We start from the raw sequence: 8,316 nt of genomic DNA, 5'->3' as shown, positions 1-8,316 counted from the left end.
GGCTCCTGAACTTACAGGGGGAAGTCATGGCAAAGTATAATCTACATCAGAAGTACCTCCTTGTTGTTTGCAATGTGCTTTTCTAATGTTTTTTAGGGCCAGAGTTGAAGCTTCTCCTTACTATCAGGGTCTCAATGCAGAGATGGATGGATCTCCCAGGACACATCTGCTTGACAGCTCACACACCATCTCTGCAGCACAAGCATTGGTCTTCACACATTTTTGTTTTTGCAGCTGCTGATGCACAGGCGATTGTACCCACTGAACCAGCCTCTAAGTGTGCAAAGCCTCAAGGTCTCCTTATTCTAGACTTGTTATTAAACAAACTGATGTGTTTAACAATTAAACTGAAAATTTGAAATAGAAACCAGAAAATTTGTAATCTGCTACTTGCTATTGTGCTACTGAATACAGACAGAGCTTGACTTGAAAAACTGTCCCAAAAAGGAAAAATCTACATTAATTTGTATAATGTAACTTACACAGTTAGCTTCTGGAATGAACAAGATATTAAGTCAGAACAAGGAAAATGGTGAAAGGCAGTACTACACATTATATTGGTACGTAACATCTGTAGTGCTCAGGGACATTGAACTGAATGTTTAGATAAAGCATTTGAATACAAATCCCTCTCCTGCTAAACTGATAATTTTGGATTTGATCAAAATTTTGTGCACACAATAGTGGCATTTCCAATAAAATGTGAATTCTTGGCTTCCTAAGAAGCTGTTAGCCATATTTTAATTTCTAGCTCTTCTTTATTAATCTACCTACTGAATGGCAAACCCACAATCTTTCTAAAAGTTCTTGGTTGGAAAAACATCCCACCTCATCCATTTATCTATAAATCACTTGATGTTATTTAGGCAGTAATCTCAAAAGGCTTCCTATTTATGAGGAAGCATTAGGCCATCTCTCAGGGTGTTTATTACTGCAAATCAAGTTAGTATCAAGCTATTATTATGCTCACATGTGACACATAGTGGGCTGCTGTATTGACAAATGAGTTTAAACCAACTAAAGTAAACATGGCGTTGCCCCATCACCATTTGCTATGAACATATGGAATGCTGATGTCCCAGGGTGGGAGAAAGTCCACTTGCAGAGATTTTGTTTTTTCCTGTTTACCAGACCCAAGAATACAAGAATATTAAAAGTACTTTGCAGGACATGTCAGATTCCGGATCTTTCTTAAGTAACTTCCAACCTAATTTTAGGTGAGCATTAATGAGCAAGAGTAGGAAATCAGTAGGGAAATAATGAGGAACATAAAAATGATAAGCAGAGAAATGGTAAGATCCATGTCCATGCTTAGTTTGAGTGCTGGATTTAAGTCTAGAATTGTCAGATAAAACATGTCATACAAGAAATAGTACTTTGGGTTCTCCTATGCTCTTCCATGATGTTACCTGTGGAATAAGGAACTAGCAGGAAAGTATAGGGAGCTTTTGCCAAAGAAGCATGGGAATATTGATTGGTAATAATGATAGTACCTCCCAGTCATTTTTCATAACCTCATTTTTTCAAAGTAGAACCTCCCTGAAATATAATTCTCCTCTCATTACCAGAGCATTCACGGTCTTCCATACTCTGCCATGCAAACAGCACAGCCTTTTATGTCCTCCCACAAGCTTACCCTTCATCTTCACTTCCTCCCAGACCAGCTCTTTGTCTCCTACAACCACCCCTGGCATTATGTCTCCTTTTGTGCTGCCCTCTTTCTTTGACACTATCAGGTGACTGGGATTTGCTTTCCCCTTCCAAGAAAACTCTGCCCGCTGTACAAGGTGCTCAAGCCATCACGTTCCACGTTACAGTGTGCTGCTCCTCCAGGTTTCAGGAGTGTTGGTGCAGTCAGAGAGCTCTTAGCATCCAGTGTGGCAAGGCCATGCTGGGGGGGTACCGCAGTCCTTTTCATTTGGGTCATGCTGATATAAACAACACTTAGTTTAACCATCAACAGAAACAACAGACTAATTACTATTCCTTCTAATACTCCTCATTTTTGCCCCTATATAATTTCAGAGCCGATTCTACTATTTTAATGCATCAATCACCTGTCACACTTTCACAGAGAAAGAACAATACATTGCTCATCCCTTGCCTAGTGCTGTCTATTTCCACTGTTGGACACCTCTACTCTTCTACCTTTCAAAGCCTTCAGCCTGTTCTCTGATACTCTACCTAGTGAAGGGAGGAAGCAGGATGTTAACTTTCTTACTTTCATAATTGAAGGTATATGGGTGAGAAACAGAACATACTAAATACTTATGTAATTAAATTAAAGGTATGTTTACCCATTCACAGTAAAACCACCGACACTTATTAAAAAAGAAGTCCAAAGCAGAAGATGGTTCATCCTGCCTAAACACCATACAGGTTCTGGTACCTCAGAGAACCCTGGCTGCCTCAGGCAGGTCCCCACTTAGTGCTCAGAGTCCTTTAGGGGCCATCTGCCATGCGTGTCTGACCCGGCACCAGAACAGCAATGGGATCCCTGGGGATTATATATCACGCCAGTGCAGCAGCAGGTTCTAACTGGTTTGGCTGGAAAGGACTCTTGAACCCAGTTAGTATGGACAGTCAGGTTATTATTTAGCTGGGTGGTATTGTGGAGCTGTGGGTGTGGGTGTGAGTTTGTGTTTGTCAGAGGCAGGCGAGAGTTGCCAGTGTAGTTAGTGAAGGATTATATATAAAATACAGCCCATGCAGCCATGCTGCACATCATGTACACATCACTGGCAGGAGTGGACGACCTAGAACACTGTGTCATAGCACAAATGCCTCTTCTTACAGAGTGTAAATAGCAGTCTTTCTTCCACAGATTTCCATGGATGCCAAGGACAGAGGTATCCTTTGAGTGAACTCACACACATGGCACCCTGCTCTACCCAAGGCAAGCGAATATCCTTTTGGGAGAATGAGAAAGCCCAGAAACCTCCTATGGCTTGGGCTGTCTGGAAGAAGGCACAAAATTAAGTTCTGGGTTTGAGTGTGAGGGCAGAACAGAAGAGCAGGAGCTGGCTTTACCAAAGCAGACTGAAACGCCTCCAGCCTAGATCCAGGGAGCTTCCTCAGCATGAGGTTTGCATAGGCTCCTAGAGCAACCTGTTCTGGTTCCAGCACTCCAGCTTCTGGTGCAGCACCATGTTCACATGAGCTGTGCACAGCCACAAGGGCTTCTCCCTGCTCTGCTGCTCTGGGATGCCTCCTGTATGGGCATTTCCTCTGGGACTGCTTGAGTCTCTTACATATTTTTAAAGGGCCAAAGATCATAGGATCTGGAACACCAAAATGCATAAACAGCACTCAGTTCTTTAAACATTCAAAGCACTACATAAACATTAGTGAAGCCTCATAAGATGAGGTAGGTAAGCATTATCTCCCTCTCAAGGTGTGGTGAAGTGACTTGGCTGAGGCTGGAGGCTGAGTCACTGGCAGAGCAAGGTTTAGCATCCACATCTTTTTGAAATGGTGTCTCCTGGGCTGGCTGGTGAGAGCAGCATGTGGTCAGGCAGTGCAGGCAGCCTGGCACCAACAACAACCAGTGTCCCCACTGCTACCATGGGGAAGCCGACTGGGGGGTTACCATAATCCCCATCCTAAGGTTACAGGGCGTGAGGGCCTTTCAGCTCACCCCAACAACATGGCTTGGAAACCTCAGCGAACTAGATTTCATTGCTAGTTTGTCAAAGTTCAGGGTGTCCTTCCTCCCTGTTAGCTGTCCAACACCTCTGAACATCAGAACCTTCTTCATGTTTTTCAGTTCTGGCTTCTTAGTCCTTCCTTTCTGAAAGCAAGGTCGGGAACATTCAGGAGCAGAAAGCGACCTCTGGAAAGGCCAGTGCTCCCCAATGGTGTCTCCTCACGGCACGTGAGGAAACAGCAGCAGTGCTGTGGGGATACTGGGGGAAGACGGGGCAAACCCAGGCACTCACGCACAGCAGGGGATTTCTCATGTCGTTTCTAAGAAAAACCCCTGAAACTACACCCAGGAGAGTCAGTCTGGCAATGAACACTTGCAGACTAGAAATGGGTACCCACGCTACCCTTCAGGAGGGCTGGACAGCACATGGCAACACTGCCAGCTCACCCAGAGATGTCAGAGGGCTTTGGTAGATTGCCTTCTCATCTCAGAGAATATTGGCCGGTGGGGAAAGAGGGGAAACCCGGCTCTGAATCCCGGGGATGGCAGGCAGGAGAGCAGCCCTCAGGCCTGCCGGGGAGCCGGCTGGGTGGGAAGCGGCCATGCTCGCCAGGCGCGACGCCACCAGCACGGATCCCGGGCCAGGCCGGGCGTTCACACTGCGGCGGTGAAATCCCCCGGAGAACGTGACGTGCCGGTTTAAGCCTTTTTTGTTTTGTTTTGTTGTTTTGTTTTTCAGGGCTGCCAGCCAAGCGAGGGGGGCCGGGAGGGTGCGAGGGCAGGCGGCCCGTCAGCGGCAGCGCCTGTCGGGAGGGCGCAGGGTGGAGTCTCTTACTCAGCCCCCGGAGCCACCTCCAGCTTCGGCGAAACCTGTCGAGCAGTTTCCCCCGGTGGCAGGGCGGAGGGCAGGAGGGCGGCGGGAGGAGAGAGGGAGGGAGGAAACGCGCCGCCTCGGAACAGGTTTGTCCTTCTCTACCTGCTGACGTTCTGCCGCCCCAGATGATGGCTGGAAACAAAACCGCCCCGTCAGTGCGAAGGCAGCCTGGAAAAACTGGTCGTGTGAGGGGCGAGGGCAGCATTCCTGGCTGCCGCGCAGGGGACGGCTCATCACCGCGAGGTACCGCGCGGGTATAAAAGGGCCCCGCACGGCCAGGCGCGGCAGAGGGGCGGCCGCGGTACATGGGTGGCGGGGAGCGGCCGCGGGCGCCCGGCCCGGGCTGCCGCCGAGCTGCGGTCCCTCAGGAGAATGGCTTTGTTTCGTTTTGTCCTTTTTAAACTTTTTTTTTTTTTTTTTTTTTTTGGTTGGTTGGTTGGTTTATTTTTTTTTTTCTTTCCACTTTGTAAAGAGAGCGTGTTGCCGTCAAGCTCTCCCAGCCCCAGCGCAAGGCCGGGGATGCTCGCGGGACGGTGGCCATCAGTAAGTGGCGGCGCTGAGCGAGGAGTGCGGGACGGCCGGGCCGGGCCGGGCCGGGCCGGGCGCGGCGCTGTCCTCGGGCGCTGGAGCCGCCCGCCCGCCAGTCCCGTGTGTTCTGTCTCGTCCCCAGGTCCGCCGCGGCGAAAGAAGAGCCAAGCCCGGGGCAGGAGCGGGCGGGAAGCGCGCCCCGCCCCGCTGCGCTCCCCGCGGACCCTCAGCCTCCTTGGTGCAGTGGTTCTTAACAGTTCAACAGTTCTCTAGCATAATTGTGAATGTTTAGGACCACTTGACCAGCGAGGCCCGGGCATCGGCCGGCAGCGGCGGAGACCTGGAGCGACCCGGAGCGGGGGAACCGCGGGGCCGGCCCCGGGGAGGAGGAGCCGGAGCCAAAGCCGGAGTCAGAGCCGGGGGCCGGCGGGAGCGGCCCGGTCCGGCCCGGCCCCGCAGCACCTGGGACGGGCGGCGAGGCCAGGGAGGGCCGGGCCCAGGACCCGCCGCTGGCCGCGGGTCCCGCTCCGGGGATGGCGGAAAGAGCAAAGTCAGTGCAAGTGCTTAAAAAAAAATAAGGTTATTGCGTGTCCTGTGGGAACCGAGGAGTTTAATAACTTAAAAGGAACAGGTAGGATAAATCCTGCTGCTGCAGCTGCTCTCAGCTGGCTGTGCTAGAGACAGGCTGGTACACTTACTGCATAACCGTCTGTTCTCTCCTTTCTCCGCACCATACACTCAGATGCACAGCTTAAAAAAACCCCTCAGATTGACTCTCTAGGCTGCATTCTCCAGAGGCTTCCCACCTTTCCACTGGTAATAATATGCAAGATGTATTCAGTGATAGCACTTCTTTTGTCTTTGAGTGCCCTTTTACTTAGGGCAGTGTAGCGTTTGTCTCGTGCTGTTTTATACTGCATTTTCTGTGTGTACACTTGTTGCAGGCAGCTAAAGGACTAACCGGACTTTCTGTCATAACTTCGTTGAATTACTTCAGAGGATGTCTGCTTCTAGGGCATTGATGGCCTGGCTTGAATGTCTGTGGACTTAATCAGATGGACCTTAGTGAAAATGCTGGATCTTTCAAAATACAGCTGAAGAATTTTGATTTTTTTAAAAGAGGAGGGAAAAGTCTGAAAACTGCAATTCTGCAAACATTTTATTTTTCTTATAGAAGTGTAGCTTTGTAAATGAGAGGTTCTTCCTCCCTTGTGCTCATTCTTCTCACCCATATCCCAAGTATCAAATTGAAACTAGAAATGTAATAGGTTTCTTTTTTCTTTTTTTTAACTTGCATTTAAATAAAAAAGGCAATAGACTAATTCATAAAATCTAATTCTACTGCTTTAAATTTGACCAAGAAAACTTAGTGAGCCTGCCTATGTGTATGTTTTAAATCTTTAAACCTAACAATTTGTATACGTGTATTCTCATCATCACTTCTGTGGAATTCTGTTTGCTCAAAAAATGTGCCGTCTGGCATGAACACAAGGTGCATGAGTAAATTTGCAGGGGATTCTGCCCTCACTGAAATCAAGAAGAGTTCTGATGTCTGCAGTTGAGCTGTGATCTTCAGAAGAAGAGCTTCCAGGAGTAGCTGGAAATATTTGAAGAGTAGGCAAGCCTGATACATAAAAATGCTTCTTGGGGACAGCCTAGGAAAAGCATGATTTTTACCTGCTGCTGTAGCTCAGAACAAGTTAGGCAAGGTTAATTACAGCATAATAGGGTTTAATTTAGTTGGGAATGAGGGTATGGTGGCTGCTAGCAGTGTTTCTCAAACTGCAAGGCTGGCCTCCTTAGGCAAGCTTACACAAGCCCAAGGCAAATGGAAAAACACACTTTGTCTGGGACTTGGCAAATGTAGAACCCCCACATCTATTAATGATGAATTCTCACTTGCCACGGCAAAAATTGAAATGCTCTCCCAAGGAAAAGATTAACGACCTGTCCCACTTAAGGGTCTGATGATTTAATACCATTCTGTCTGGGTTCTAATATGTGGTGCTCATTATCACAATGTCTGAGCACCTCCCAAATAGTTAAAAAGTAATACCAGTGTTCTGAACATACAGTTCTCATTAATTTCAGTGGGTGTTGTGGATGTTTAAACAGAGCTGAGCCCTGAAGAGTTGAAAATAGACTTGCAAAACACACTGTGAGGTAGTTCCACAGCTGGCTTGAATCGGGACAGCACTCTTAACTTCCGTGGAGTTACGCTGATTTATGCTAGCTGGGATTTGACCGAGTGTTTTTTTCTCTCCTGCCTATCTGCAGTTGATAAGTCTGATCCTCTCAGCTGGGTTTATCCAAGCTGTCCACTGGCTTCAGCAGAAATATTAACTGTACAAAGTAGGATTTCCTGTTTTGAGGGAATCCTCTTTGTTCTTCTTCATACAGCTCAAGGTGATTGAAGTTTTTTTTTCCTGTGTTTGAATGCAATGTGCCCTGAAAAAGTTTGGAAGAAACTTGTTTCACAGGGGGTAAGGAAAGAGTTTGGGTTTCGAAGGATATTGTTAATCACGCAAACTTGTGGGGGAGGTTCTGCTTGCACAAAGACAAGATCTTAATGTCTTGTACTGGGTTGTCCATGTCAAGACAAACCTCTCCTGATTGCTTACACAAACTGATGTTTCATTGTAGTCCATTGCTGAAATTGGGGAGTGTCACAACATTACTGAAATGCCTCTTCTATGTGTGTTTTATTCTGTGACATTTTTAAGGTATGGAATCAGGTTGACTTCTCACCATTGTTTTTCCTCTCCCAGACTGGGTGAACTCCTGATGACAGGCTTGTAGTTTTCATAAGCTGGCAGTAAGCCATGTGGATGAACAAACAAACAAACAAAAATCCCCAACAAATTCGCAATGAAAACCTCTGGGCAAACAGCCCTTCCTTGTGATATTGTCTAAGCTAAGCAGAAGCCTGAGGGGATGAAGGGAGGAGACTTTTCTGCCAAACTTAGTAAAATGTTGCCCCGCAGATGCAGAGCATGCCTTCAGCTCTTACTGTTAAAAGTCCCAGACAGTATTTCCATTGCTCATCACTGGAATCTTGGCCTTTGGATAATAACATTTAATTTTTTCACTCCCTTTTAAAATGAATAGCAAAGGTATTATGACCAGACTGGAAGGATAGGTGGATTAAACCTTCTGGTTTTGGACTAACCCCTGAACTAAAGAGGTCTTTCTTACTGTCTGCTCTGCCCAAGAAGAGGAAGTAGAAGCACATTCCTCCCTCCCCACCCTTTTCTGTAGGCTGCTTAAT

The 8,316-nt window shown here is 47.3% G+C and overlaps 1 long non-coding RNA gene across 1 annotated transcript; it reads left to right on the top strand.

Moving 5' to 3' along the window:
• Positions 1-4,809: 4,809 nt before the first annotated feature.
• LOC120410113 lies at positions 4,810-6,487 on the top strand. The gene is made up of 2 exons (XR_005602071.1): positions 4,810-5,063; positions 5,191-6,487. It is a non-coding gene; the product is annotated as an uncharacterized LOC120410113 (long non-coding RNA).
• Positions 6,488-8,316: the final 1,829 nt, after the last annotated feature.

The sequence above is a fragment of the Corvus cornix genome, chromosome 5 (assembly GCF_000738735.6).
Source record: "Corvus cornix cornix isolate S_Up_H32 chromosome 5, ASM73873v5, whole genome shotgun sequence".
In the NCBI taxonomy this organism is placed as follows: Eukaryota; Metazoa; Chordata; class Aves; order Passeriformes; family Corvidae; genus Corvus; species Corvus cornix.
The sequence above is the reverse complement of the archived record's forward strand: the minus strand, read 5'-3'. Positions and strand labels throughout refer to the sequence as shown.